This window comes from Tachysurus vachellii, chromosome 2 (genome assembly GCF_030014155.1).
Source record: "Tachysurus vachellii isolate PV-2020 chromosome 2, HZAU_Pvac_v1, whole genome shotgun sequence".
Taxonomy (NCBI): domain Eukaryota; kingdom Metazoa; phylum Chordata; class Actinopteri; order Siluriformes; family Bagridae; genus Tachysurus; species Tachysurus vachellii.
The window spans coordinates 24,432,854-24,443,492 of NC_083461.1; the positions used below are offsets into that span (position 1 = coordinate 24,432,854).

The 10,639-nt window shown below is 37.2% G+C and overlaps 1 long non-coding RNA gene across 2 annotated transcripts in view; it reads left to right on the forward strand.

Moving 5' to 3' along the window:
• Window positions 1-10,639, forward strand: part of LOC132860318 (uncharacterized) — a 50,850-nt gene that overhangs the window by 16,368 nt on the left and 23,843 nt on the right. Inside the window, exons 2-5 of one of the 2 annotated variants that reach the window (XR_009649808.1) lie at window positions 5,752-5,897; window positions 6,925-7,220; window positions 7,784-7,960; window positions 8,085-8,337. This is a non-coding gene — a long non-coding RNA (uncharacterized LOC132860318). Of the gene's footprint in view, window positions 1-5,751; window positions 5,898-6,924; window positions 7,221-7,783; window positions 7,961-8,084; window positions 8,884-10,639 lie in introns of those variants that run through there. The other variant, XR_009649807.1, reaches the window with a different exon arrangement.

Below are 10,639 nucleotides of genomic sequence, written 5' to 3' on the forward strand. Positions count from 1 at the left end.
ATCTGTCATCAGTGTGCTGGCATGCGGTTTGATCAATTAAATGACAGTACTTCATGTTCAGGATGATGGAACCGCTGAGAGATTAAAATCCTACACATTATCCCTTTAGCTCAGTCTGTAAAAAACAAACCGTATAAAATGTTTATGCAGCATATTTATATTTTCCTGCTGTTAGATACACTGAATGGCTCATTATTGATGAATCGAAACAAAACAGATTACAAATGAAGGTTATTATTTGACTCTTGTGCTTCATTTCCACATGAAAAGACAGCCATTGAATGAAATTTCCTTGGAATGAATTCAAGGAAATATATTTCTATTTAAGTTTTTAAATAATGTGCTGTATAAAAACATTATTATTATCCCTCATACAGTCAAAACATCAAAGCAAAAATTCATATATGCAATTTTCAAAAGGTCACACACTGGTATTTTCCAGGGTAGATCCTTGTAAATAGCAGTCATAACATAGTGGGGTGCAGTTTGAGGTGTGGGGCAGAAGGGACAGGGTGAAAAAGGAAAGGTAGATGCTGTAATTACTTTTGTATTATGGAAAGAACAAAGCGGCGCCCTGAGGTCATAAGGCTGGGATGTGTCCTCACCGTGCCTTAATACATGCAAGGGAGACTGTTAATAACAATACCGCTGATCAGCGCCTAGACTTGCTGGCGTCTGCTTCTCGACGTATGTGTGTACAAAAGTGGGTGAGTAAGGGTGTGTGTAAAATGAGAAAAGACCAAGAAAAGTGTGAGCCCTGCTCATGAACTCATTTCAGAGTCATTCCTGGGTCATTCCTTGTCAGGAGATGCAGCACAACATCACTCCCTCACTCCATCGTGCATGGGTTTGGTTGAAACCTCTCAGTGTGATGAAACAACTGCTTACTGGTGCACCTTGTTTTGGTTTGGCACATTCTGAAAAAAGGAAAATTATAATAATAATCTGGGAACGTTACAATGCATGTGAATGTAACGTTCGACAATCAACACAATAATCATTAGACATCATTTAATAGCATCTCTGCAGCTTCACTCTAAAAAAATCATTACATTACAAAGTCACTGCTTTCTTTTGCTCTCTTTATCATCGCTACATTTTCTATTACAAGAAAACCACAGTGTTTACAACAGGATTTTAAATCCATCTTTCACTCGTGTTTTGGCAAACAGACAGAAAGTAGGCTGGAAGATGAAGTTAGGTACTCTGAGTATGACGAGAATGACTAATACGGCCTCAAGTGCTAGTGCCATCTGTAATCTTCTATCTCGGGCACTTGAGATAGTCTGAGTCTAAATGCGTTGTATGGGTTCATCTTCTGCATCAGAGAGTTAGTCCTCTATGTGTGTGTATGTGTGTGTGTGTGTGTGTGTGTGTGTGAGAGAGAGAGAGAGAGAGAGAGAGAGAGAGAGAGATTCCAGTATACTGATTGTTTCTGTCTAGTGGTTACACTTGATGAAGAAACTATGCTAATTACACAGAGGCAAGCAGCTCAAATATTCTTAAAGAGGCTTTAAAATTCTGTTTGATCTTTTGTTCTGTACTCATAAACAGGACTGCGTGAAATATGCAAATTTATTTAGCCACACATTTCACCTGTACATTTTCTGCTAATAGATTGCACACCTCGAACACCTCCCCCAACGTTAAACAGGCTCATTGTACCGTTCAAAACAAAAAGAAAATGTCTTTGGAAAACTTGTACGGTTTTATATAATTGATATAATGACTGCAATTAGTGTTATATTTATGGTTGAATAGATGCTTGAGGGAAGCATTCCTGATACATATTGTGGGAAATATAAATATCAATAAAATATTTTTATATAATGTAATTTTTAGATTGTAAGGATGTATATGAAAAATGCTGTGTATAAATGAAAGAATATGGAGGATGCAAAACAATAGGTCATTAAAAACAACAGTAACAACAATAACAAACATTTGTACTTTTATTTTGTTGAATTCTATTCAAATTATGTCCTAAAAACAATCCGAGTGCTAGCCACACCTAACCCGACGTGTTAACCTTTACTGTTTGTAAATTATCTTAAGAGTCATTTAGTTCAAATCTTTGTGCCTGTACAATCCGAAAACTGCGTAGGCACAGGATAAACTTTCTCTTGCTCGCCTGTGGGAATGGCCAGCATGTGTGCGTCTGGCGATCTTGGCTCGAGCTTTTGTTTCATCACCGATGGTAATTGTTACCAGACTGAAATGTGAAAAAAAGGCTTTGGAAGGTCTCTGCAGGAACGAATCGCATCGCTGTTTTCACTCATAGGCAAAACGATTGTGTGTTAAATAACATAAGATGTGATTCGACATACAGCTCATCCAGAGTGTAGTGCAGTTTTACAGAGTTTTACAGGAAGAGCAGCAGGTGCAGTGGCTTTCTGTATTTCACCATTAAGACCTGGGGTCTCAAACATTTAGGTTCCAGGAATCATTTAACATGTTTTTAGAGTTTATTAAAGTTATTTGGACACCTCAGTTGCTGGGTTTAAGGTGTTAGAAGCAGGGAGTTTATATATCGCGACTTAACCTGGGTTAATAAAAGGGAAACACAACATATACTGGGTCGGGATGTAGAACTGAAAGGAAATATGGATGTTGTGTCTAGCCTGTAAATAAGAGTAAAGGAAATCAGCTGCAATTACAAGCAAAGGAAGTTAATAAAATTCACTATTAAATAGACATTATGTTGACAATAACTCCTAACATGGATGTATCCAGAGTTATATAGACATAATTTATACTAGCTAACTGAATTTGTCTTATGAAATTAATCCTTTTGTAAGAAACATGTAAAGATGAGATTCAGTGTTATATCTATTATATCTAATGTATAGTTAAACCACAGATTGTTCTCTGACTGATTGATTTAGCTAACGGGATGCAAATAAATCTTAAATTTATACAACAATCAAATATTCAAATTCAAATTCAGTTTATTTGAATAGCGCTTTTAACAATTCCAATTGTATCAATAAAAGTTATTATTGAACCCGAATAATAGCTTATGTCGTGTTTCCATCATGTATTATATATATATGATGTAGATATATTCTGTAAATTTTATATAACAATAAATGAACATTATTATACATTCACGTCCCATCAAGATAAATGGAGTGTCAGTGAAGCATACAAAATGTACTGAACATACTAAACAATGTTGGTTGTCATCTGGAGTACATATAAAATGACCAAAATATGCTTTGAGTGTTTACGCCACTTGTTTTGTCATCCACGGCTAATGTGCAAGACACTTAAGAGCGAGACAACACTGGTCCATAAAGTATGGGATTTTCCACAGTAAATCTGCGCTCGGCACCACAACACTAAAAAATCTGGTTTAGATCAGAGGTCTGGGAACTGTTGATGTAGCTGGTGTCTGAGGTGCCATAGTTCAGTTGAGGTCACTGGAGCAATCCTGGTCTGATGTGTTTCCGTATATTTACATTGTTTTATCGTCAGCCGACTGTAACAAATGTGTACGTTACACTTAAAACCGCATGTCTTGAGATGAATTTCTGTATTGCATTGTTTCACCTGGAAGTGGCTATATTAGTCTCGGGTACTGAATATTTTTCATACATCCAAATTACATCCAAAAATTGGTAATAGAGGCTAAAACTGTTTCAGTTTTATAGTAGTAAGTAATTAAGTACATTTATTTATAGAGCGCATTTAAATTCAGCTTTCACTGACCAAAATTCTGTATACAAAATCAGTACAATTACAACACATAATAAAAGTGACCTTATCCAATAATAAGTATAAAACAACAAAGATGTAAAAGGAGATAATTAGCTAACGATAAAAAGCCAATGATTAAAAATATGTTTTGAGCCTAGATTTAAAAACCGAACCAGATGGAGCATTTTTGATGTCTGGAGGAAGCTGATTCCGTAGGTGAGGTGCAGGTAATGCAAACACTCTATCACCTTTCAATTTGAGGTGAGAGCTAGGGATGTGTAGAGCTTGTTTAGAAGACCTAAGGGACCTAGGTGCTGAGTAAGACAGTGCATGTCCGATTAGTGCTTTAAAAACAATTAAAAGAATCTTGAACTGTATTCTAAAATGAACTGGGAGACAGTGAAGAGAGTGCAAAATTGGGGTGATATGACTGTGCTTTTTGTACCAGTGAAATGTAATAATATATTTCTTTATAATATTTCCAATTTGCGAGTTTAAATCCTAGGTAAACAAAAAAAACTGCCACCACCGGGCCCCTGAGCAAACATTGACCCTGTATAAAATGAGATAAAAATGTCTCTTTGGATAAGGTCTGCTAAATGCGTTAAATGTAATATGTTATACACAGTATAGTAATATTATAGAACTAATATTATACCAGGGGACATGGTGGATTGGAGGTTAGCTGGTATTGAGGGTTTGATTCCTGCCTCTGCCCTGTGTGCGCGGTATTGAGCACATATGCTTATACTTTACACTTATAATATAATGACACATAAACATTATATGACACATGAATCATACACTTAAACCATTATTGGACTAATACTGAAAGACAGGTGTGAAATAAACTTGTGAAATTCTACTTTGTTACTATAGATAAGTATTTCTTTTGGAGAATATTTACATAGACCTTCAAAGTACTTCAAACCTTTCTCATCTAACTAATGACCATATTCAGTTTATAGAACGCAATCAAGTTCATCAGAGAAGGAAAGGATACAGCGCTAATCTGCTTTGAGCTTGTCATACTACACAGTCTGATTAGGGTTATAGCTATCTATCTGTGTGAATCTGAACTCCAGAGCTGAGGATGAGTGCTCCTGACTTTACCTCAGTAAAAAGGGTTCCAATAAGAAACTCATCCAAAAATGAGGCTTCTCCTTTACCTCCTTCCAGTTTTGCTAATTTGTTGATGTTACCTATGTATATTTAACAGAGCCAGTCTTGTTTTCTTTGCTTATCCAGGTCATATTAGCATCAATTCCTAAATGCTAACATGCTAAGCAGCTAATCAAATGTAAGCTAATGGTGAATAATGCAAACATACAGCGGTTTTCAAGGAGGTCCTAACATACAATACATAACAACTATAAAAATAAAACCTGAACATTAAACCAAAACAGTAAACAAACCAATCAACAATTCAACAAACAAACATACAAATAAATAACATTTTACTTTTACTCGAGTACAATTTAGGTAGATAATTCCTTTTTTTTTTAACACATTACCTTGTCATATTTTCATTAGAAGTTGAATTCCTCAGGACTTTTTCCATCTCTGACTTAAACTGGTTTAATTAAGATTTACTCATTAATGGAAAATTTACATACATTTTACATTAAGTAAGTTTAAATTTAAATTGGTTATTTAAATCTTTTATTTCTGATTCATTTATTAGTAAACTGTAGAGTTCGTCTTGTATTTGACCAGTAAAGAGATAGCGCTTGTTATAATTTAAGTATTAGTATAGTAAATTTAAGTATTGTAGATTTAATAAAACATGACTTAATTTAATCAGATAACATTCCAAAATATTAAAATATGTAATTTTTAATATCGCTTAGAAATATAAAACTTTGAAAGATTTTGTCATTTTTTTATACTTAAACTTAAATACAATTCAGCGATACTTATTCAGTGCCTTTTCAAAGTGTATTAAAGGAATCGTTTCGAGAAGGTTTTGAGAATATGTTATGACATTCAGTTCAGAACTTTGGAAGAAAAAAAAGCTGAATATCACCACTTAAGAGAGCTTTGTTTATACAGAACCTGACAACTGGGCTGACTGGAGAATAATGGTGTCTGGTTCTAAATACAGCCGACGGGGGAGACCGAGACGGCCTGTAGCAGAATGCTTCTCCTTGGGGAGAGGGACACAGCACATGCACACCCACACAGCCTGAGGTTGCCAGGTAAACACTGTGAATTTCTAAAGACCGGTTTACCAGGTCCAGGGATTATCCATCTGGAGTTACCTAACCCCCGCTGTAACGTGACCCCCATTCCATCATATTGTGGTGTGTAGGCCTAAAGCATCAGGGGAGCTTGTGCTTAAGTGTTTAATCTTGGTCCATCTGTATGGTCAGCCTTAAATAACACCTCTTAGGACAAGAACAACATAGCCAAAAAACAAAACAATGAACTCACTCCAATCTCACGTCACTCTAAGCCATTTTGGGACTTCTGGTATATTAAGTGCTTGACTGGCTGCAGCCATGTAATTAATCGATCTACTCCTCTTTATCTCCCATTATCCTTATAAATATTATATGAGACACAAGCTGCCCCAAGGTCAAATCCATTAATCCATCCAAAATTTCACTGGGAACAAATAGTCCAGATCAAGTTCAGCTGCTGACTAGAAACCCTGGCTCTGTCAAGTGCTTCGTTCCATCGTGATATACAGTGGCCTGTGCACCACATGAGAACAAGAACAGATCTTAGCTTTCCATAGCCAATTATCATTACCAACATCAACATCATTGTCTTCATGATTCTTTAGGGTTTGTTGTGCATTGCTAGACATCATGTTAAGAAATATGCACACCAAATGATGAAACTATGCCCTATGACACCATCCTTCATGGTAAAGAGTCTCACACACACACTCACACACAAAATCTATCATGAACATTGGTGCCTTAAAAAAGAAAGGGATGGTAAGAGGTGGTGCTTCTTCCCTTCTGCACGAGCCTTTTCGTGTCACCTTGTCTGCCATTTCAAGGACTGTCAATGCCTTCAGAATCTCACACATTTTTGCTTGAAGTCCTATTGGAACTACCCAAGAGGTTTAAAATGTCCCTTAAGGGGGAACAGATGCATGAATTCTATTAAAGTGTGGAATCAATTCAAGTAAAATTCAAGTCTGGAGGATTCATCAATGCAAGTATGGATAACATTCAGGAAAGGAGACATACTGCTGTTTTTAACTCATCCTAGAAGACATGTTGACAACGTGCTGCCAATACGCCCGATAAGAGAAACAAAGAGGTCATGAGCATCGGTCTAGGAGGCGCCCTCTAATGGTGACAGATCACAGCCATCTTGAGACGCTTGAAGACTGATGGAGAGGGACAAGCGACCTTTAGTGAAGATCAAAGTCACACAGGTCACGCATGTTTGGCTGTTTAAGTCTTTCATCTTAAAGCACGTCTGAGAGTTCTGACCCCAACCTGTTGATCCAGGTGACCCTCGTGTAAAGGCCTAAAGGAGCACCTGCCCAGGTTTGACAAGAGGTAAGCAAAAGAAATGAATCTTAGAGTATGTGACACAGATTGATATGTACAAAACAGTCTTGTACCTGTAGCCAAACTTGATCTTGCTTGCTGCACAGTTGTAAAGAATGTTATGAACGATTTAAAAAAAATAAAACATACAACATATGATGAACTCTAAGAAAATCTCAAATAAAAAAATCATGGTTTTATTAACAAAATAACAAAAACAGTTAGATTTGTTAGAAAATGTTTTACATATATTCAGTCGTCACTTATTATTATTATTATTATTATTATTATTATTATTATTATTATTATTATTATTATTATTATTATTAAAGGATGATTTCATTTTTGCAAAACAAATATCCAGTGGAATAAAATGAGATGATGTAATCATGTAAAAGACAAAATAGAAAAAAAAAACATTCTAAGCAGTGTTTAAACACTGGTGGTTTTAAGGTGTGAGGCTTTTGCCCTGTATGTGGGCAAGAGTAGGGCAAAGATAGAGGGCTATTTGCATTCCTGCAGTGAGAGTGAGGCCAATTAAGCCATTTCCCGTACAATCTATCTCCCTGCAGTACCTAGATCAATTGGGCTGCAGCTGCAGAGGCCATGGAAGTCAGGCAGATGGAGAAGATTGGGGTTAAATCTTGCCTGACCCCTTGAAGAAAGACTGCAAAGATTGTCTCAGTGTCTCCTGTGGCTGATCAAGGAACAAGTTAATGCAAGGTTGGATGTTTGTCCTCGGGTCAAGGGTAAAGCATGAGCACAACAGAAATCGTGTGTTTTAACAATCGAAACGTCGCATATATTACAATTTGCGTACGTGTGAGGAAATGTCATATTCACATTTACACTTTGCTTTTGTTTTTTCTCCAGCAGCTTTACATTGTAGACCTTTAACTACACATCTACCAAAACCATCTGGCGTAGCTTTAGCCCAAAGGCACTCTGGCCTTCCACTTCAAACCCAATTAGCCAAATCACATTTCAAATGTGCTCAAATATACCTGCCAGTGGATAAACTCTTCAGGTGTCAAAGAGCTGCATTAAACCCGAGGCTGGCCAAGTACAGAATAGGATGGGATTAGAGCTAACAAAGGACCGAAGATATCCCCTAACACCTGTGCAGGTACGATGGCTACAGGAGTGCCTGCTAATGGGAAAAGCCTTTGGTCCAATTTGCAGGTGCTCAGAACATAATCCTCTGGCTTGCAGCACAGCGTGGGTATCTATTTTCCACTCTACCTGCTTTCTAGATTCACACCTTGCCTGACAGGCCAAGGGCTTCCTTCCACCCTTGCAACATAAGCCAAGTAATCAATCATTTACATCAGTAATTAGGTCCGGGTGTCAAAACAGGAATTGAAGCCAAGCTAGGACACTCAGTGTGTCTATAGGGGTTGACGTCAAGCTCATAAAGTGTGAGGGGACGGTGAAAGATCTTAGCTTTGCACTCTTGTGGGTGTTAGTATGTTATACTGCGGTCCAGTTCCCTGAGGTTCAGACATTCTACACCACAATTATGCAAGGAATACTACTCGGTAAATTTTCACCCTAAGGTTACACACTATCTGAATGTAGGCACCGGGAGTGTTGAGCACATGTACATGCTTTTCTTAAATTTAGACACCTATCAGTTAACAATAAAACTGTAAAGATAAAAAAAGCCTTTGTCTCGTATCTTTCTTGTCTACACACTCAGCAACAAAGGTACCAAACTATTCTGTTCTTTGTTGCTGGGATGATACTATCAAGGGTACATCTTTTGTATACATCTTTCACCAGGAAACGTGAACGTAGCACACCTTTTAAAATAAGTTGAGAAGTAACTGTTCATCTGAAGAAAGTCCATGCAACTCTATATATTTTTCAATTCCATTCAAAAAACTAATTACACCTTCTGAGCGCCGAACAATTTAAACAAATGTTGACAGATTTAAGACGGTGTTTTGCTCAGAAAGTGCTGCCCTATACTTGATTGATGAAAATTTTCAGTAGAGAATAAGCACAAGACAGGGCAGTTCAATGACAGGGTTGCCAGAGTCGCATTTTTCATTCCAAATGGGAGTATCCTCTTTGACAGCAAATAATCGAGAATGAACTCTAATAACAACATATCCACAAACAAATACAAAGTGCAAGTGCACACAATGTGTCTATGATGTACAGAAGCATTTCTATTGTAAGATGTATTCCATTGATCGGGTGATAGTGTGGATAATGTGTAAGAGCACAGCGATGTTGTTTCCCACTCACACATTTCTTGGGCTTTTTGAGATGTAGTCATTTTCAAGTTGTAGTAGTTCTACAAATTGTGCTGAAACCTTGCAGCCCTGGTTAATGGAGACGGAAACACGTCGGCTGTATCAAACACTGTTGAACAAACCTGCATCTACAACCTTTTAAAACGAGATGCCTGACTGCACGTCAACCTCACTGCCTTTCATCGCTTGATAGTAGCCTGTAGCTTAAGTCAAGTGTGAAAGCCTCTTGAATTAATTTTGTTTGAGGCTATGTTGTTATTAGCGTCACAGTAATCTTTGGCTAAAATCTTCGGTTCTACACAAGCTGCGCTTTGAAACTATTCGAGTTATATTGTGCATGCTAAGAATGCGAATAATTACTCGTAGGAGAAATAGCAAATTATGTTCTGTGCATAAGTGGGGCAAATACTGAAATGAGAGGTAGATTCTTCACCTCGCTTTAATTAGCTACCAAACCCAGACCCTAAGGTAAAGAAGGGCTATTAAAAGCAAAATGCTTGAGCACTGTCAGCAGTCGTATGATGAATTAACACATTATCTATGAGAAAAGGCAGTGTGTGGGTGGAGTAGCACATCAAAGCTGCTGACTCTTACTGCCCACACCTGAGGTAATGCTGAGGCATGCGTCACAATGCACAGGACACATGCTAACCTGCAACGACATATAGCTTTCTTCACCATGAAGAAAGAATGGAGAAATATTAAGAAAACCTATCCAGGATTCAGGTTTCTCTTGGACTGTCTGAGCTTCCTGTCAATCTATGGGGAAAAAAAAACATTTAAAAAATGTTGTGTCACTCAAAAGGGATTCCTGACACTAGAAACCTTCAGGGAGTCTGCGCATTCTTCCCTAAATGTGTCTCTTGTCCTGTTGTATTTAAATAATCCCACAAGTATTTTGTGTGTAAGTTTCTCAGCCCTGGAAATTCAAATGCATTGAGTTCTTTAGCACGAGTGTGAGTCTAAATAATCTAGTGGAAAATAAAAGGAGCTTAAAGAGTATTAATGCCTATATTCAAGAGACAAAAGAAAGAGCAAGAATATCAACTTAATACAAATGGTTCAAAGGAAAAAAGTTTTAGCCTGAGTTGCTGAATTATATCCTGATGATTCAAACAGAAGGTTTCATTATAGACAGGAAGAAATAAACAAGGTGATAATAATATT